At 41.6% G+C, this 22,159-nt stretch overlaps 1 protein-coding gene across 3 annotated transcripts in view; it reads left to right on the forward strand.

Moving 5' to 3' along the window:
- The window catches only part of sash1a (SAM and SH3 domain containing 1a), a 180,557-nt gene that overhangs the window by 106,719 nt on the left and 51,679 nt on the right, over positions 1–22,159 (forward strand). The window contains exon 1 of one of the 3 annotated variants that reach the window (XM_034075685.2): positions 2,076–2,212. The exons of the other annotated variants lie outside the window; for them this stretch is intronic. The gene's annotated coding sequence lies outside the window, so the exon portion shown is untranslated. Of the gene's footprint in view, positions 1–2,075; positions 2,213–22,159 lie in introns of those variants that run through there. 3 annotated transcript variants of the gene reach the window in all.

Genomic DNA, 22,159 nt, shown 5'->3' on the forward strand with positions numbered 1-22,159 from the left:
GTATACTGTAAACATGCTGCTTGTTTATGTTTTGGGCATACTTCACATCCTTGAGAGTCTCTTTCAGCAACTTTCTGTAATTCCCCCGCTGTGTGTTTGAACCTCCATTCCGTGTTTCCTTTTCTAAATGTTGTGACAGCAGATCTAAACAGGATGCACATCAGCTTTAATATTAGTTTATAGCAGGGATATACAGATTGGCCAAAGTGTATCTGTACTTCTATCAATACTGTGTTGACGCTGTTTGTACGAAGCATCTCGCTACACTGCAGATAGAGCTGCCAACAAATCTCCACAAACCCCAAACAGCATCTTACAGTTGAGCTATTTCCATCTTCATTTTTTAAATTGTAATAAGAGAAATAGACAGTATATGCTCCTGATAGGTTGTAGCAGAATTAATTTCCATCAAGTTAAGGTCATGGGTGCAAGTATATTTTCTAATCAAAGAGGGTTTCCCATTTCTCTGCCTTTTGCAGTGGCTATGATTCGTTGAGGATTAAGTGTGTGTGATGGCAGGTGGGGGTGAGGCCAGAGGTTGGGTTCAAGTAAAGGTAAAGGAAAAAACAAACTGATAAGGAAATACAATTTGACACAACCCAAGCTCCCCTGCTCTATATTCCCTCATCGTTTCAAGTTAAATGTGGTATTTCATCACTGCACAAATCTTATGCATTCCTTAGATTTTAAGATGCCATCCATAATCCCTTTTGCATTATTTATTGAAAACTCGAAGCAGCCCAATTAGAGTTGTTTTGGTCTTTACCAATGATCTGTAACACTGAATTAACATTTTAAGCCATGCGATGCATGTTGGCTTTGCTTTGACAGTATTCCAAGTTATTGTTTTGTTTGTGCTTGCCCTATTCCTGTAAAGCGACCTTGGGTCCCTTGAAAGGCGCTATAGAAATCCCAGTTATTATTATTATTATTATTATAGGTTATGTGTCTTGTATGTCCATGTTCTGTTTCCTATTTTCCATTTTGTCAGTGTCTGCTCACCGTCACCCTCGGGTCTGGAACAGTGTCCTATGTTATTTTATTCTGTCAGCAACACTGAACCATGTGCTGGAGGGTGGATTGGGGATGAGGAGTAGAAGTTATTCTGGTACTTATCCAAGCCCATGTATGTCCTCCCCTGCCCCTCCATTCCCTTCCCTTCCTTTTTCTTTTTTCCATTTCTTCTTCCTTCTCTTCCACGACCTCAGGGAGTCCTCAGGAGGTGCAGCGTTTCCAAAAATGTCTTCCCTCCTCTTCTTCTTTGGTCACTCTCTCCCTCTCCCAAATTAACATTGAAAAACCCCCAAACCTCACTGCTGAGTGACTCATTCAAATAATTGTTGCTTTTAGCTGTATCATGTTTCTCTGACTCTCTTCTTGCTTTTCTTACTTTCCCCCAGTACAGTGTGGTATCTGGGCCACTTCTGAATTAAGTCCTTTTGAACAAAAAGGCAGAAAAAAGCGAGTGACAGAGAGGGAGAGAAAGGAAGGGATCCAATATCTGAGTAACCCTGTAATTTTCTGCTCTGTTTCCATGATTGCATGTTTGACCGGTACAGACAAATGAGTCAACAGGGGATTGTGTCCTCCGTTTAGCTGCCACTTTGTATTAGTGACCTTGTTTGTGTACACGTGTGTGAACATTTCTGTAGTGTCAGCATGTTTACACCACTTAGGTGTGCCCAGGAGTGCAACATTCTTAAATGTAAAAGGAAGACACCTTTTTAAAGGAATACGCCTGTTTAGAACTTGGAGGACAAAGACACATGGGTGTGTTAGTGTGTTTTAGAATGGGGAAGCTGAACAAAAGAGACGAGAAGTGTGATAGCAGAGGAAAGGGGAGGGGACCAGGACACGGAAGGCCAGACCCAGTCCATTTGAAACCGGCGAGAAACGTGAGACTTGCTGAAACATTTCTGGAGAAAAGAGAGAAAAGAGCGAGACATGAGGATGAGATCCCTCCCCTCTACTAAATCCCTGTTACTGTAGACTATCCTATAGCTAACCCTCCCTCCCTCCCTCTCCCTCCTCTCCCCGTCCCATGTGAGCAGCAGCCTGATGACTGGACCTCTCTGTTTCTCCGCTGCTTACGCTTTGCTGCGCTCCGGCAGACATGCATTGTTCTCCACTGTACACTACTTGTTGCTCAAAGAGTTAGTGTGTGTGTTAGCTCCGGAAAAGATCGGCTGGGAAATACTTGAACTGCCTTGCGGTGAGTACTGACATTTGAATTTTGGGCTTTTGGGAAGAAACATGTTCTCATTCATTTGTTTCACTGTCCGAGATTTGGATACATGTTGAGGTGATTTCTAAACGTGATAGTGAAGTTGGCATGCTGTGAAAAGAACGAAGAGAAACTTGTTTAGAAGTTGGCAGGAGAAACGCTCCGCTAGTGAGAGAGTTTCGAGTTCTCCTCTTGGTTCTGACTGACTAGCTCCCTTTTCGCTGACTCACTCTATTAACTTAATACACATGCTGTGTGGGTGTGTGTACATGTGTTTGCCATTGTTCACATTGTCTGGAGTAATTCTCTGCAATTACCTGTCTCTGCCTCTGCCATCCAAACCCGTGTGGGTGTTCCTAATTATTGCTCCTGTGTTTTTATTTGATAATGTAAATGTGGGGAATTTAGCAAAGGTTATGAGATACAAACTGAAAGAAGCATAAAGAGAGATTGTGGCGCACTTCTGCATCCATGTTCTTCATCTCTCTCTCAGGTTCTTATTGATTTCCTCCTCTTTGCTCGCTGAACGAGAACAATGGCCTCGCGCCCGGCCAAGACCCCCGTAAATAAGCCAACTAAATATCAACACTAAATCTCCTGCAAGAGGTTGTTCATTGATTTACTTTGTTGCCAGAAGCGCACACATACACGCAAAGTCTCGCACACACTTACACAATCGGGCCTTGTTGTCCTGAGGGACTCTATTGTGTGTTGCACATAATTGTTTGTGTGTATGTGGCTAAAGGCTTGTCCAAAAGGTCTTGGACAATGCAGTCTCACACCAGAGGGAGGTGCATTTCTATCCCTCTCTCCTTCTCCCTCTCCTTTCCTGTCCAAGTCCCCCTTCACATCTGGATCTCCCCACCAGCTGACAAGGAACAAGGGAGCGGATGGAGGGAGGAAGCAGGCGTGGATGGGGGGGGGGGGAGGGAAGAGAGAGGGACAGAAATGGGAGGAAGGGGAGTTTGATAAGGCCAGAGTTCATTTGGTAGACTTCCCCAAATGCAGGAAGAATGAACTCACAATATCCGTATGAATTCCCAATGTGTGAGAGGTAACACACATAGTGTATACACAGATGGGAAGCCCTCCTTCACACACATCATTGCTGTTCACATATGTGCACGTAAGAAAATACCAAAATGGACATGAATGCAAGCATATTCAAATGCATTAAATCACACCCCCCTCAAAAACACTGATACAGATGCCAGTGCAGCCAGCATGAAGCCCATGGAACCAACTCATATTCTGATGTGGTACTCAGCTCAGCTCAGAGAGTGCTGGTGCTTCATAGAGGGCTTTGGCCGTAGCGCGTCAAGTATTCAATGTGAATTTTTGCATTAGGCTTCAGCTGTCAAAGCTAGTCTTGTTATCTGTGAGTCTCTCTTTCTCTCCTACCTTTCCGCTCATCAGTGTCAGTCCATCGCTGGACTGTAATGAGACTCCCTGAAGTGGAAACCCTAACGCATAACTCTACTTTAAAGAGAATCACTTGGCATTTACTTATCTATGCTTTTTCATTTTTCTCTGCCAGATGAAACTGTGCATGCCAGCTGCTGCTGCAATGCTCTGCCTGTGCTGGGCAGCCACTCCTCTGTCTGTTTATTCATGCCAGGGCTTAGTGCCATGGCAACAGGTGTGTGTTGACATCATTACTGTTAGGCAATATAGAAGAGGCATCATTGACACACACTTGGGCGAAAGTCTTGCTCACATCTGCTCCTGCGACTCTCCTGCAGCGCATATGATCCGTGGAAAGAGACTTTAGGTGGGGCTGTGATTGGGACAGTGATAAAACACCAGCCTTCATTTCCCCTTCAGCCTCCCAGGAATTGTTTGACTATGTACTTTCTGCCATATGTGCATGTGTAATTCAGCCATCTCCCTCTGTCAGTGCAGCTGGTCCTGTCTGTCAGTAATGCTACTTTTACGTTTATTTCTGGCTGTTACGAGCTAGGCCCACATCTTTGTGTGATTTATTGGCGAGCAGAGATGATGTTACAGTGCAGGTGGCATGAGTGAGGTCACGGCTGAAAAGGCTTACAGTCTGAAAAACCTCTCTTTGTGACTTGATATTAGTGTTGATACTGTTCATTACTTCTCTTTTAAATGGCGTGTACATCAGTCCTAGTCAGAGTAAAATAATAATCATGTGTTGAGACCATGGTTGAGACAGTGGGTCTGTGTTAAAATCCTATCCCCTCCTTATAGTTAGTAAACGTACTGGTCTAACATCAGCCAAGTCGGTATGCGTTACATTACATCAGCATGTCACTGGGCAGACAGAGCACCACAACCAATGAGGTAGTGTCATTTGGCCCAAGAAGCACTCTTCTGTACAGTATGTGTGCTAGCCACTTGGAGTGAAGAAGAGTGACATGTGTTGGGAACAAAGCTATAGTTTGTTTTAGTCAGGATAACAACATTCACTAAGCAGTGACGTCATCAAAGTAACAATGTCAAATAGAGAAAAGGACAGAGTTTGAATAAGACCATGAATGATGACAAAGCACCACAGTAGGACAAAGTGAATGTATGAATACAACTTTGAACAAACCTTTAGGTCTTTCAGGCCCTTACAACACACAGCTTTATTCATGTGTCTAACATAAATCATGTATTTCCTACATTACTATTCTAAACAGAAACACAAACCACAACTAACGTGGAAATGACTAAATGGAAAAAAACAAAGAGAACAGGTTTAGCATACCAATGGATTTGACTGACAGTCAGCCATATTGATGAGTCCAGATATGCTACATTCGGCCATCTGGGGTTTTATTCTATAAGGATGTTATATGCGCTGTGAGCTGGACTGAATACATGCAAGGACTCCAGATGGGATTTGACTGATCCTCCTATCTTTCTACTCGCTTCACACAGCTTCTCTCATTTAACCAGCTTCTTTTATTTCATGGCGGACAAGTCTTTAGAGCAGCACCTTAGGCTTATCCGTCTCGAGTTTTTATTCCCCACCCTCTGCTGTTTAAGTTTCTCCTCTTATCTCAGTACACATACACGCTGACTCACACACACATCTTCATTGCTTTGAATCATGGACTTGTCAAGTCAGTTCACATCCTACGTGGCGTATTGCAGCACCTAAGCAGCGTCCGGTCAATTCTGATGTGGCGTATTATAGACCGGTCATAAAGAAATACTGCCAAGTGCTATTTCATAGGTTTAGCAACAATTACGTGTACATTACGACGTTTTAAAGAACTGGTTGGATCTTTGGTTTAGGGTTTCATCTTTTTTAGCTTCACCAGTATCCCACGATTAACAGCTGCATGACATTTCTATCTCTTGGCTCTTCGTTGCTACAGTTGGTTCCAATTAGAGAGGCATTCCCTTGTTAGACATAGCTTAAAGATAATGGTGCATAAGGTCCAGCTACACGTATGATCCAAGACATTTCATATGTCAAGACAGCCCGATTGATACAAACATATAGCTCCACTTGAAGCGTGGGAAGGGAGCAAAGTCAAATGATCTGCTCCGTAACTGAGCCGCATGCACATTTGATCACAAGGTCAGCCATTGAATCAAATGAAGTAGGCCAAGTATATAGAACATGAAACATGTGTGTACATTTTTTGTTGTGCTTCCTCAGACAAAGAGTGTTATTGAAGCTCATTAGGAGTGTTGTCTCAGGCATTGCATATCAAAGTGTATGTGCCTGGTACTGAAGTGAATACACATAGGGTATTGTCTTGCATGCCTGATTGTTGTGTGTTTCTAAACCATATTATCACTACCCATCTACATGGCCACTTTTTCCTGCTGTTGTTACTAGCCAACAAAACAATGCAATTCTCAGTGGATCTACTTTTACAACAAAAACTGGCTTCAAAAGGTCTTTCTATCTATTTTGTCGCAAGTCAGAGGCCAGATATTGTATAAATCTCCATCAAAATCCGAGTTGTCAGCATGTCACACGTTACACATTATATTGCGATGAGAGGATTACAGCTATTATTGATGAAGAAAGAACGTTCCCTGATTATAGCCCGACTGTGTGTGTGGATACAAGAGCTCTGATTACTGCTGGCACTGCCGCCCCGCTTCCCAGGATACCAGGAATCGACTGGCCCAGCGGGGGGGCAGGAAAGGCTGTAGGCATACACACTGTGCAGTCCCCACACGCAGGCACACACCAACCATTTAATCTCATGTTATACTATCTGCACCCATTGTCAGTTTAAAATGTAATAATTTACGGAATTTAGTATTAAATACAGAACACGGGCAGATTTTTCAGGGCTATTTTCTTTTATTTAAACTCAAAAATTGATGATATACACATACATGATTACATGTGACACATAGAAAGGATTGATTTATTTGTATACACCACTCTATACTCAATAAAACACTAATACAGTGTGATGATCTCTCTTAAAACCAGTCATCCAAACACACACACAAACATGCTTTTTCCTGTTTGTGTTGCCCATGGACACGGCTTGGCGGCGATCCGTGGTGATGTCAGCCGTGATGTACGAGCGTTGCCGTGTGAGGGGATGACCTCAGCAGAGGCGAAGTCCCTCAGGACTCGTATCAGCTGTAGCCAGCGCTCGCCGTCAAGACTTTCTCACACTCTGTATCTGCAGGAACAACTAAAGCTGCTCTGACCCCCACAAACCCCGACTTGTGATCCTTCACAGGCATCGCAAATCTCCAGCACGCAGCATGACAACGATCTCTAACATGCACGGCCCAGCACACCATGAATACTCTAAAAGTGGCTGTGAATATACAAAGTATGAAATAAAAGGTGAACGATGTAGCAGTGTCTCTACCTGCAGACAAGAGGTGGTATATTAGTTATGTTAATGTAGGTGAGATGTGTAGGATAAGCAAAGCTATTTATCATTCTGTTGTCAAGATTTATCATATGACTTTTACTGAGTATTCGCTTATTTTAAGCACAAGATTAAGGCTGTATCTGTGGTTTCCTCAATTGTTTCACTCAATTAGATCTATGTGATATTCTACTAACGCCAATTTAGCTCCAACACTAATGTTTAACACACATTTTTGGCCATTCCTAAAAGAATAAAAAATGGTGGCAACTCGTTTATTTAGTTTTAAAGCATTGCCACATAAGAGTTGGCGGCAGCATTGTGGTGTGTTTACCCAAATGTGCCAAGAAAAGAAAAGTGAAAGAAAAAAACACTCACCAATATCCGTGTCGGGGAATTTATAGAGAGCAATGCAGATTTAAAAGAAAATATATTATAATTGTATAAGCTGCATGTTTGTCATGGCTCCTAGATGCATTTAGTGTATTTTGGTGACAAATGAGTACAAACAATGATAACATTCATTCAGCAAGACTGCCTTTTCAAACAACTCAGGATGGTCAGTTTTGAATGCTGTAATTTAAAAAGGGTGTAGTTACAGTTGTTCTTGTAAGTAAGGCCGGTGGTTATGCTCACCAGCCTTGGTTTGAGGCTTTCGGCACATGTGTCCTGTGGCTTTTTTTCAGTGGGCAACAGAGGCAGCTATGTTCGTGTTATGGTCTGTTGTTGGCATCAATGTATTATAACTGCTATTCAAACCAATTAGATCCAGCTCATCCATTTTCCCCTCAGAATGGTGGCCTCGGTTCAGGTTGGCATCGAGGCTGTTCGGCCCTTGCCTCAGATTCAAGCAACAGCCGATCTATAAACGAAATATTCCCTCTTCCAAGGACAGCTGTGCTACCGGCCATGGATGGAAGAATAATCATAGGAGCAGCAACCACATCCATGGATGCAGATTAGGAATGTGTTCTGTTTGTTGGTTTTAGGCACAGACGAGTGCATGTGTGCTCTGGTGTGCATGAATCTGTTCATGCGTGTTTAAGTTGTAAACTCTTATGAGGTGTAGGGAACAAGAGCCAGTAATGAATCGCAGAGTGAATAATCGTTTATTTCTGTGGCCTCACTCTGCATTAATAAGTCACTCAAAGGTGGGTGTTTAATGACCATTGTAAAAGTAAAGGTTGGTAACACATAAAAGTGGTGAAGTGAAAACAGAATGTGTTGGAGTGTGGGAGAAGAGGACGGAAGAGATTGATATGTTTCTGGTAGTTTACCAGTGTGGAAAGTGCAGTCTGTCTTTAACACTTAACACATTTTATTTGAATATAGTTTATTTTAATTAGAATGAATCATAACATATATCTGTTGCCAGTCCAGACGCTTCTGTTAATCCAAATATATTGCTTTTAGCATTTTTTCAAATATAAATCAATAATATTTTCTGTTCAGCTCAGTGAGCTGAGCATGAATTTACAGACCTCCTAGTAAGGTTTCCTTTCCTCTCCTTTCCTTGGACTCCTATAACCAACAATGGATGTTGTCACGGTACTTGGTGGCACATGTGAGTCAGATATCATGAGGCCTTGTGTATTATCCCTGGTCTGCCCCAGGTGGAGCTGTTGCTCCAGCTGTGGTAAATACCTTGCCCTTTCCTACCCTGTCTTGCCCCCTGGCTCCATGGAACATCCCCTTTAACCTCCCTTTAACTTCTCTACATGTCTCTCAATTGGTGATTCCCTTCCTCACCCTTCATTTTAGTCTCATAATATTATAGTTTATTAAGTCACAGTTTTATTTTTTAAAAGTTGACCTGTTTTTTATTCACTGACAATAACCATAGTTTACCCATCTTCATTTTGCCATCACGGCATACCTAAAAAAAAGGCCATGGCTGTAAACATGTTTTCACCGCATGTCCTGCTTTCTGATGCCAGTCATCCGTGTGCATAGACAGAAGTCTGGTTGAGGTTATGACTGGGCTAACCCCTGGAACTAGACAGTGTCTGAGCTGGGCTGACTTTATTCTAGCTGCAGTTACATTTTGGTGTGACTTAGTGCATCGCCATGTCTACGCTCTGCCCGGCTTTATCCCTGTAGATCTCGTTGAGCTTCAGTGTACGGTGAGTAAAGCCTTTGCCTGCTTCCCATTTCACATTGGTATTCATGTCGGGGATAGCGTCAAAGTAAAACATGGGGAAAGTGTTTGTGTGTTTACCTGCAGGGTGGCTGTCTGAGGATCAGAGGTTTAAAAGACTGCCTGGTAATATCGGTTGGCTTAAATCAGATTTCATAGTACCATGTCTACATCTTTTATATCACCAGGTGCATTTGTATAGCATAAATGTGCTTTCATACCAATGCATGTGGCTTGATTGATGGCTTTTGATAATGTATTTGATAGAAACAAAACCATCACTGCCTATAAACTTGCATATTGTACATGAATATTGATTATATTACCTTAAATGTATTGTAAGGCCCTATATGCAAGCTGTTGAGGTTTCAGTTGTTATGGTTACAGCAATCCTTCATCCCACATTAACTTAGCTATACATCCCTAGCTCCCACCACCCACAATACACTGGGACCAGAGCCAGAGAAGTGAGCTTCCACACGAGCACACACACCCTTGGAAATACCCCTGCACTGCTCAGAATTCGGTTTTTAATTCCCCTTCGGATATGATATAGAGAGCTTTACATTGTTATGTTCAAGTCTCAGGTCTGAGCTTTACAAGACATATGTGTTCATATTTTTTCTTTCTCTGATATCATGATGACCAGATGATATTGCAGCTGTCCCTTAACGTGTTCCACTTGACAAGAGATATGGAAAAAAGTCTGTGTAGAAAAGAGAGAAGCAGAGAGAAAGTCATTGAAACCGGAGTCTCCTTCTTTTGAGATTGCAAGCTTTTCTTGAAAATGTGTCTTTATTTTACTATTGAAGGGTGGAGTGGACAGTAGTTGCAAGTGAGTGATAGAGTATGTATACCTGCACTCATGCTGGTATTTGTTGTTAGAGAACAGTGCAGGAGAAGAATAACGATAACTAGAGAGAAGGAAGGTAAATACTGCATTGGTCTGGGCTAAATGCCAGCTCTGCGCCACAGAGTATGAATATCTTTTCAGGCCAGCATGGGCCCAGCACCAAGCCCTGCAGCACTACACACCTGTACCCTATAACCTCCTGTGAGTGTGTGTAAATTGTGTATGTGTGGGTCCTCCAGGGACCCCTAGGGTTGTCTTCATCCATCTGACCATTACATCCCTCCACGATCAATTTATTTATCTGTATTTGTTCCATGTTGTGCTAGGATTCCTAATCAATTGATACAAGGTCATTTTTTTCCAGTTTCCAACCGTCATAATATACTTATAATATGATAAACAAGGATATTTGATAGGCACACATTAATATTATTGGATAATTGTAACTTTTCCAGGTGCATATTATGGTAGATTTTAGATTTGGGGAATTGGTCAGAGAAAGTAAATAGTTTAAGGATGTAATCTTAGACTTTATGTTCTGACATTGTATGAGCTTAAAATTATCAAAAATGTATAGTGGACAATGAAAATAATAACCGCCATGTTTTACGACACCCATTAAGAACAAAGTATCTATTAATAAGAAATGCTGTTATAATGCAAACAGAACAACTGCAGTGATGACATTTTCCATAAATGATGACGCATGCAGTCTGTATTAAAATGGCATCTCCTATTTAGGAAAGTGTCCTTACCTCAGGCAGAGCCAACTGTATTCCAAGCTCAATTTTTTCTCAAGCTGAATAATCTCAGCGGGCCCATTAACCTCTACACCGCTTCTGAACCTGCTGAGTCTTCTTGGCTCCAGAGAAGCTCCTCTCTTCCAAGAGGGTGAGGGGGCAGCGGAGCAGACTCATTACTGGGGCATTGGCCGGCCTCTAACTCAGACTGGAAGGACAATCATTAAACACACAAAGCTAATGACCGCCGACTGCTCGATTTGTTTTTTTCTATCAGCCTGGATCTCTGCTTGTTGTTGTGTGTGCTCGCGTGTTGGCACAGGTTACACATTGATGAGATCTGTGGGGACGGATAACAGAGCGACGGAGAGATTGAGTTCACGAGAGTGAGTCGGAAAGGTGTGTTAATTGGTTCTGAGTGACCATCTGGACCAGAGATTTCAGACAGGACCTCCCCGCCAGCCTGTAATGAGGACTCATCAGGCCGGGGCAACCATCGCAATGACTTCTGCCAAGCGTCGGGGCATCGTCATGGTAACCTCTGAGCCCTTTTAAGATCTCAAAGGTTATGAGTCAGCCAATTACAGCTCAGAAACATGAGAAGGATCCCTGAAATGGCTAAAATGTTACTGATAGGAATAGCAAAATTGACTACTGTGTCCTCAATTTAGATTTTCATAGTCAGTGTTTAAAAATGATAGTGTTTTAAACCAGATAACTGTTTTGGTACCTGATATGTGTCCTTAGGAATGAGTTTCAAACTGAAAATTGTCATCAAATGCCTAGAAAGATTTAACTCAAGGAAATATCTATTTACTATCTTTTTTTATGTGAGCATAAATACCAATTTTGGAGAGTAAAATCCACAAGTTTGACCACTTCGTACATTGCCTGTTTAAGTAATTAGGAAAATATACAAGTTTTGTTTTCTGTTTTCGTGGCTAAACGCTGCCACTGGGTTCATATTTTGCCAGTGTAAGCAGGATCCTCTGGGCAAAAATGGGGGGAAATTCCTGTGAAAGTAGAGGGCTACAGTAGTTGAGCTGAGCTTGCACTATGTTTGTGTGTTGTGTGGTTGACTTCAGTGTAGACAGACAGAGACAGATTGAGACTGTGCTACAGATTCACACACATTGAAGCCAGAGAGACATTAGCCTAGCGGCTGATTGGCTGTTCAGTCAACCGCTCAACTGCGCTATTCAACAATTGTTATGTACTTCCTTAATACTGTATTTTCAAATGCATTAGGCGTGTAATAATTGAAGATACTTTTTGTCATTCAATATCAAATATTTAATAAAAAATGTAAAGTAGCTCAATCTCAAATGTCACTGATCTCTTAAATTAAACACCAATAACTTTAATGATAATAACATGTCAAAGCCGAAAGATGTCTGAAAGCAATACAAATTCTCAGGATACAGAGAAACCACAAGTAAAAGTGATGAACTATTGAGAGGGAAATGTCAAGCGGCTGAAAGTGCTGTGGTCAAGGTTGGACTCCGGCCCAAACTGGATTATGTTGTCAGTAGGGAAGTCTTTTATAATATGCTAGGTCCAAACCACAACCACTGTTAAATCCGGAGTTCAGAGCCAGTTTTACAGCACAAGTCAACAGTTTAGTCTGATGTACTTGAACAATGGAGACAGATCCGCACCACATTTGAAAACAAATTCAAAGTACTTATTTATAAGCATCTGCTAACACATTAGCTCGGTGAATGCGGGATTCTTTTTATTTGTGGACACGGCACAAAATGTAAATTCAATCTGGGACTCATTGTTAAAAAGAATGTATTTCTTTCTCTGTAGTTTAGATTCCTCAACTTTGTTGGCAGGATATCTGAACATGGATTTCCATGCAGTCCAGTGGACAGATAAGCCCTGCGCCAAGGAATTTGTTGAAAAAGCCATAAAATAAACTGTAACAGAGATTGTATTCTAGATGTTCAAAGAGTGTTTACAGGCAAAACATACTCAAAACTGATGTGATGAGAACACTTTCTTAGGTAGAAAGCAAATTGGGTTATTGGGTTTGTACTCTTTTTTTGCACTTTTTTGGAAATTACATTTTAAAGTGGGCAAACCATTTAACTCTGGCCCAATACTCACCCTTATCCCCAACAATAGTCTGGTGTAATTCCTAACAGCCACATGCATTGGGATTTCGTGTGTGTGTTGAAAATCCTTCTGCACTGAGGTTTTGATATTCATCCACTGTTGTGATTAATGTTTGTGTCGCGGGTTGTGTGTGAGATGTATGATGGCGGTGTGCGTACTGACAGTAATTACAGAAGGTTGGACCACAGAGCAGCTCGGGGCTGGCCGAGGAACAAGTTACATCTAATACATAACCAAATGTCAGCCGTGTCTGCAAGAAATGTGATATAAATCTTCAGGAAAGGTGACGCTATAAATGCTCGTAATACATGGCTTACTGCTTAAACTTTTTTGTGTGGAAAGATTATAAATGTGCCCTTCAGGTATTATTAGATTGATTTGCAGTTTGCAAATAGTTCGTTAGTCTGTGTGATTGAGTGTGTGGCTGGGTGTGTGCTGTAGATATGTGTCTGTTTATGTGTGTGTGCCAGGGATAATGTGGCATCTGCAGAACTGGAATTCCTCTCACACCACACTCCACAAGAGACTCTCTGTCTTCCTCTGCTTCTCTAAGAACTGAATGTTGCCTGTTTGCTAGTTTCTGCTGGTCAAGGTGACAACCCAACAAAATAAACTCGTAGCTTTGGATTGTAATTGTTCAAATTCAAAAGAACCAACCATTGCAAAACACTAACAGTGTGCAAAAGTGTTACATTTACTTAGCCCCATGCCCCCCGCAAAACGCAACATCTTGCAAGAAACAGCGTCTGAGGGCTTCTTAACATTTTATAAACTATGAATGTGTCATATCCACTTAACAGGAAGAAACTCAGCTAACTGACGATATTAACCATCTTTAGCTAAATGATACACAAGGGCAATAACAAAGGCTCTGAATTAGCCCTGAACGGAAAAATGCTAACGCACTTAGCACAGAACTCAAGGTAAATACCCTTATTACTTATCGGATCTGCACAGATAATATATCCACTAGCAAACTGAGATTCCACAGATTCCAGAAATATAAGTATCATCACTGAGCGGTCAGGGGAAGCAAACACAGACATCACACCACGTAGCTTTGCGGAGCAAACACGGGATGTGTCTTACCTTTTGCTGTTTCTGATCAAAAGTTGTGTTCAATGGCATCAAAACGATAAAAACGCAGCTGAAGGTTAATCCAATGGTTAATCCAATGGTTAATCCAATGTGTCTGTGTCACTTTGAAATGATTACTGATATATTCATATTTACTAGTTTGAGCCTAGTTTTCAGTTTTCAGAGCGTAACATAGCTTTCGACTGCTTGCGTGTCACACTCACTCCTCAATGGTCGCGTGTGTGTGTGTGTGTGTGTGTGTGTGTGTGTGTGGTGTGTGTGTGTGTGTGTGTGTGTGTGTGTGTGTGTGTGGTGTGTGTGTGTGTGTGTGTGTGTGTGTGTGTGTGTGGAACTTCCCCTTCGATTCTATTGTATCTAACGGTTCAAAAGATATGTCAATCACCAAAATCGACCAATGGGTTCCAGAGAAACGGCAAATCCACCCAAATGACCCCAAAGGTTTTCTTTTGCTGAATCTCTCTAGAAAGGTCAAATGTCACTTGTTTTGCATCAATCTTGATACAGGGTACTTATTATATGTTATAGTTTGGATTCCTAAAGCTTTTAGTCTACTATTAGATAGACCCTCCAGAAAAACGCGATTTTGCAATCGCAGAATTTACCGCATAATCAGCTAAATGGCGCAGATTTTTAAAAGGCCGCATATTTATCAAAAGGCCGCATAATCCCCGCATTTTTCCACACAAAGTTGAAAAAAAAAAGTTAACTCGCCTTGACGTGAAGTGATGCTGACGCAACGTCATCAGCTCGCGCATCACAGAAGGTAAACAACACCGTAGAGTGAACGTGTGGAGCTCACACAATAGAGAAAACACCTAGATGAAAAAATCGAATCCATCTCATTTACCGACGAACATTTCTGCTAAAGACCGGGCAAAGCAGTACCCCGATGTCTTGCACGAAAGTGGGGGGAAACTATTCTGCACCCCGTGCAACTGTGTGTTGGAGCATAAGAGAAAATCGACGGTGACGACCCACTTTGATTCATTCTAACATTCGAAAATGCTTTCTGCTGCTGCGGACAAGAAAGCCAAACAACTCACGTTCACCGAGGCATCGACCTCCAAAACCCTTTCGAGGGCTAAAAGAAACGAGGTGAGTAGCCTACAAGATTGAAGCTGGTCAGATAACGAACAAGTAAATGAAAACGGAATGATGCGGAGAAGTGTGTGTGTGTGTGTGTGTGTGTGTGTGTGTGTGTGTGTGTGTGTGTGTGTGTGTGTGTAATTAAATAATCCCAATTGCTTTTACAATAAATAAACATTGAATGTGTTTAATTGAATGGTAAAGGGGTTTAACATTAGTGGCAGGTTGTGTGTGAGAGAGAATAAATAAATAAGACAGCCCAATATTGATTTGTTCCGCATATTTAGCAACTTTCCGTATATTTCGCAACTTCCCGCAATTTCACCGCATAAAATCACATAAACCCCGCATGTTTGATCGCATAATCAAGTATTTTTGCCCGCGTTTTTCTGGAGGGTCTAATTAGAGCACTATTTTTGGACGGACACTATCATTTAAATTGTTTTACTATGTTCAATCTGAATTTACTTTAAAATAAATCAATTCAATATTGATTCTGACTTTTCTACATCGAACTCACAGGTTTATCATTGCTTTGAGAAAAAAGATTATTAATGTACCCCTTTTTAGAAGTGAAGTTATGGCAATTTGTTCTGGGAATGTCATTTTCGAGCCTGAGGCCTGAAAAACAGGCTTGGGGTTTAACGGGTTAAAAACTGATGAGCGTGTATAGGCAGAGAAACCCAGCAGAAAGGGAGCCATTCAATCACATCAAACCCCACTGGCTACTGTCTTGTTAGCACTGGAACTCTACAAAGCTGCTCTAAGTCTGCATTATGAGTGTGCAAGCATGATTGTGCATACCTGTTTTTTCCCTGTTTGTTTGTGTGTGTGTGTGTGTGTGCGCATGTAATTGTCTCTATACATTTGAAGCAAGTACTCTAAAACGGAGAACTGATTGGGATGAAACTGCAGGGGATAATTATGTGTTCATAGAACACATGGCCATTAATAACATCCAGGCCGAGCTCCTTTTACTGTATCTAGCTCAGAGGCTAACATATGGCAGCGCGGCTGACTTGCCATAACAGGATGTGCAAGTGGGTTTACTGTTCAGTTCAGTGTCGTGCATAGGCAGTAGGGCCCTGTGAGCTCTGGTTTGTAAGTATATTAGACAACAGCAGGGGGCACCACGATGTCCCATTTTACTGCCCCATTCTTGAGGAACTTAAAAGTATTCACAGAGAGGGGAAGCAACACTTTAAAGAGGTTTGAAAAGTGGAAGAAAAGAAGGCAAACACACACCCTTGGGAAAGCTTCTGATAAGCAGGCGACTTATGTCAAAGCTATCTAAACTGTTTGTCTCCTTGGAACAAACAGATGGGAAATCTCAGGGTTGTTTTTGAGATTCAAGGTACATTCCGTGATTTATTGGTATTTTTTTGTATTTAAAGACTCCCTCGCTTGGACTCTGAGGACATGCAAAGGGAACAAATAAACAACAAATCTGGTCGCGTTGGTATCAGCGTGGGACAACCTGTAACCAATAATATATAGCTGTGTTGCAATGAAGTAGCTGTCAAGCCTCCTTTTTTAACACATTTCAGCTACAGCTTTAGGTCATTTTACTCATTTTACTAAAGGTTGCCACAGTATTCAATCAAACAATCCAAAACAAATTATATTTACTTCAAAATCTAGGTTCTCGGGGGTCTTTCTGGAGTAAATGTTATTTTAGTAGTACAGTCTATTATTGGAAATACTTTGCTTTTGCAGTATTATGAACTGTACTACAGTACTGCTGCAGAGCTCCCAGAGAACACAGAGTGAGATGAGCTGTGGACTGTATGACACACTGGAGCTTAGCTGTCAGCCTGGCACTGCCACCCTGACTCCAACACAGCTGCCAGCCCAGTCTCATGACGTCCCCTCACAGCGAGGCCACCACATCTCAACTGTCTGCACATGTGGACAGACAAACAAACAAACAAATGTGCACTTTATACCCTGTTTTTGTTAGTTTCAAGCATGTCATCAAGCTTTCAAATGCACATTGCTGCCTCCACACATGCACTAAGCTCAACAACACTGTGTTAAAGGACACAGGCCTCTCACACAGTGCTCATACCTTTGGAAGCTCGCTTACATCCAAAACAACATCTGTCCTTTCAGTCGCGCATGATTAAAACGCCCTGGAATCTCAGTTCACACACACAATAGTGTAACACAATCGCCTACCACATGGCCACGGAGGCGAACACTGCATGGAGAATCTGGGGATCCAGGGCTTAGCAGAAATATGCTTTGTTTAAACATAGTCTGTTTTATACACAGAGCACATGAAAGGGAACTGCAATTACCACTATATTAATAAAGCATGGATTACTTTTTGTAAATCCTACTCGGAAATGCCGGTGTGTGGGAGGATCAATAGAATTTTAGAATTTAGTATAAACTGTATATACAAACTTGAAATGCTCTCGTTATTTGGTGCGCAATTGAGAGGAAGCCAGCCAACACGCCAACCCTTAGAATTAAATGTCTAATTCCCTTTAATGCAACATGAAGAATGTGAACAATTCTATTGAAAATGTTTGGTCTGAGTTACAGTGGTGTCAGCAGATTGTTCTGTGTCCATTTGTTTTCCCCCGTGTTCTCCCTGACTACATAACAGATTATCTCACATTCTCTCAGTTGTCTTCCCTTTTCTTCTCTCTTTCTCTCCCTGTAGCCCAAGGACATTCCAGTGTTGATATGTGAAGTTTCTCCAGCTTTCAAAAGACTCAAGTGACCACCCTATGAAAAGTAATACCTCGAAAACACAAACAGCAAGCGGCAGCCTTTTCATTATGACTCCCTGGAAGCATTGTTTTCAGTAGGAAGACCAGTGTGTTGATTTAATGTAATGAGTTGCTTAGCTGGGGGAGGGGACCGAGGCAACAGTAATTAGTTGTCATGCTAATTGGGTTTGTGTGATAACTCCCACACAAGACTCAGTGGCGTGTGAAGCACCGTGGGGCTGGCCCGTCCGCCTACTCATCACACACACACACACACACACACACACTTTTTCTTGCACATTGGAATACACATAAACACAAATACATGCACACACCTATAAAAAAGAATAACAACTGCACACATCCAGATTGGTTCATGGAAAATGCCTGGGGACTGCAACGCCTCTGACCCATCGACTAAGCGGAATTAGTGATGTGAAAATCTTGATCCCAATTAATCACCAAGTGAAGGCACGCTAAGAGATAAGAGTTCAGGACATTCGATCCAATTAAGCTCGGCGTATAAACCTTGATATGCTGATTTAAAAAAAGATGTATAAAACATGAGGTAAGACAAAGGTGTGAGATAGAATAAGATGTGTTATTCAGGGTAAAATAATAGTGATTACATCCTTTTATGTTCAACGTGAGGAGTCTATTGCGACCTATATTTTCATTAGTATACTTACGACTCTAAAAATGAAAGTCTACAAATATCTTTTAGGTCATATGCATATTAAACTCAGTTATTTTACTAGTATTCATGTATAAGTTAGTCTTGTGTGGTCACCTTTAACATTCCTCAAGTGTGTTGGTGGTGCGTTTGATGTCGGTCCACCATGTTGTGGATCACCCCTGGCAGCACGGTTCCTGACTCCCCCAGGGCCTATTTTTAAGGCATGGGGTCACTGACCTGCAGGAAAGGTCACTCTCACTATCAGGGGAGGTCCAGCTCCTGCTTTGCTTTAACGTAATCTGCATTCTTTTACTATCTCTCTCTCCTTTTCTCCTCAGTCTTTGGGTCTCCACTGTCTCTTTCCTCCTCTTTATGCCACATGTTGGTCCTAACTCATGGTTAGAAATATCATCAGAATATATTTTGGATCTGTTTGCTACTACTGTAACAACTACTCTCTATCTGCTTCATGAGCTTTATCTTCTGTCTGCTCCTCCTCTCTATTCTCTTCTCTTACCTCGCATCATTACCCCTATGAGTGTGTTCAGACACACTGCCCACTTTTCTGTTAATCTTGCTGAGTCATCTACAGTAGATATGAAACACTCACATAATGTAATCCAGTGCAAGTGTGTCTATAGGAAATCCACCATCTCAACGGAACTTAAACAGAGTCTTTAACATTTCTTAAACCCATGGGAGTGTTCAAGTGGCTAATGAAAGGACTCAAAGGGATGTAACAGTCTGTGCAGCGCCTTAAGTCTGTAGAAATACCGGTAAGAAACACATTTCCATCCTTGAGATTTAGTATTGTTCTGACCTGTTACTGTATAGATGATTTCTTCCTATACATAGTCCTGTACATTTGGTCATTGCCGATACTTGACCCGACTTTAATTTGTGAAGCTTGTTTTTAACTGATATATTATGCAAAGAATGTCAGTCAGAATTCACACACTTGAATAGCTTCAGCATCCAAAAAGACAAATCCTCTCTCACGTCTACTATAGAGGTTTTCCATGGGGTAATTTTCCTCCCATCCCACAGGACCCCAGATAAGCACAGGAGAAAGAAAAACACGAATCTATTAATAATAGATTGAAGAAGAAATGAAAGAGGATAGATGAAAGGCATTGTCAAAATAACTTTCATAATTGACATCCATCAGAATGTAGTCCAAGTCCTCAGGCTTTTAATATCGTTAAGTTAACGTATGCTAGCAATTTATATTCATGACATCATCTTTTCATGAAATAACCCGCTATATATTATGAGAATGAAATAAGTTTACATCCTGCTTTTAGGACAAGATGTATAGGCACTGTGAATTGTTTGCAGGTGTTGGCCTCGTTCCTGACCAAATGTTCTTTTCAAAAGAGTCGATTAAAGGAGATGACTCTCCAACATCCAATACATTAGTAATTAGCTTATGGGGAAATAATTAACAAGTGATTTTTCTTTCCTCTCGTCTCGCAACATGACACCTTGATGGGGAGGGGGGGTAAAGAGAGAAGGGTAAAACTGGCATCTAGTCGCTTAGCAGCAGTGTTTGATGAGTGTGCTGTGAGTCCACGGGCTCCCTGCTCTCCTCATTAGTACAGCTTGACCCCTCTGTTTGAGCTGCTCCAGGTGGGGTCGCACTGTCTTGTATTTGGTTAAGGGGGGTCTTGGCTGGAAGAGTCTTTGTGGTGGGAGGGTATGTATGTGTGTGTAAGTGAGGGGGACATCAAACATCCCTTTTTTAGCTAGAAGGAGGGGGAGGATCAGTGTTGTGACTTAAAACCCACATCATGGTCATCACTATTTAGAAACAGAGGGTCACTGGTGAGCAATGACGTAAATGGAACATGGACACTTACACACACTCTTACTATCCTACAACTTCTGCTGCTGTCGCCCGGAGGTTACAGATGCTGGGTCGGCAGGGCAGACCCCTGTGTAGGCCAACCGCTAGCCAACAAAGCTGTCCTTGTGCGAGCTGTTTTATTTTGGTGTTTAGATTGTTAGCGGCGGGATACTGTTGAGCGACTGCTGCTCATCCAAGACCTGGTAGTCTTCACCTACACACACTTTGAACCATGATATTGTATATAAATGACATTCAGTGCCAACAAATAGGAGTGTTCAGATGAAAGGTGGATTGGTGTACCACTCTAAACTGGACTGAAATATATCAACAACTACTTTGTGGGTGGTCATGGTCCCCAGAGGATACATTCTACTGACTTTGGTCATCCCCTGACATTTCCATTTGTATTGGAATATCTTGATAAGTATTACATGTATTGCCCAAACATTTAGTACACTGATTTATGTTCCCCAGATGTTAAATTGTGAAAATATTATCACTTTTCATCTAATGTCTTTCCAAGGACAAAGTGTTTAAATGACATTCCCACCAGCTCGGTTGTTTGTGTTCTGTGCCAGCTTAACACAACATAGCCAGTTTAACCATGCTACATTTAGACGGTCAACATAAACATTCTAATAATCTACATTTCGCATTATTATTTTCTTTATAAAAACATGAAATATAAGCATTCCCATATTGATCACGTGCTGTGCCGCAAAAATGTGAAGATGACCTTTCACACCCTGCATAATCCACAATGGGCCTCATATCACATTTCACCTCACTGTAGATGAAACTGTAGCTTTGGGGATTATTGTGTAACCGATCACCTTTTAGATAGTTATGGAAAGGAATGTGTGCGTACTGTTTTTCCCGGTCTGTTATTTTACCTTCAGTTATGAAATCTTGAGATGTATTTTCTCATTGCATGATGTGGTGTAGCCTAAGCTGGTAAACAGCAGGTGAAACAGCATTTTAGATTGGCTTGAAACCACGGAACAGTGAGCACAGAGTCTGGAGCTGTGATTTAAAACGTTCAATCTTACTCTCCGTCTCTCTCTCATCCATCTGTCACGAGATCTGGCAGCTGTTGCAGTTCTGACGACAACAGGGGGAATCAGAGAGACTCTCAGGACTTCTTCATTACAAAAGAGCAGCCTGCTGGCAGAGCGTAACAAACAACGGATCAGACGGGAGAGCTGCACAATTTCATGCTTGTACATAACGTGTGTCTCTTCATCTTACATAATCAAATTAGTTCTGCGGCACAGAGGACGTTGCTGTTACATTAGATACCAACTGCTTTTTGTTATGTGTGGCAATCAGTGGAGACCAAAGTAACTTAAATTAGGTTGTTACGCACAGTCAAAGTTTCATGTTTTTAGTTTTATTGTTCAGCATTTCACCCAGATTTATGCCAGGCTTAGGACACAGTACGCTTCCCGCTTTAAAAAGCATTTTTCCCATGGGCTTTTTTGTTTTTCACACAATTGAGTGGAGAATGTGCTTTGTTCACAGTCCCTATTCAACGCTGGCTGGAGAGACGTATTGGTGGAAAGCCCTGTCAGCATGAGATAAAAAGTTTTTCTGGGCTGTTGAAAAAACTGTACACCTGTAATGGCTTTTAGAGCATATATATACTGCTCTCAGCTTAAATAAACCCACCATTTTAAAACAATCATTTAAGGCACAAAGGACATACAAAAGCATAATTAGGATTTGGTCACTTATGAAGTTATGATGCCAATGAGTAGGCTACAGCAGACATTTGAAAAAGTCACAGAAGTATTATGTTAACGGGTAAAACAAAAGCAATGCCGTCACATTGTTATAAACCACGA

The sequence above is a fragment of the Pseudochaenichthys georgianus genome, chromosome 24 (assembly GCF_902827115.2).
Source record: "Pseudochaenichthys georgianus chromosome 24, fPseGeo1.2, whole genome shotgun sequence".
NCBI lineage: Eukaryota > Metazoa > Chordata > Actinopteri > Perciformes > Channichthyidae > Pseudochaenichthys > Pseudochaenichthys georgianus.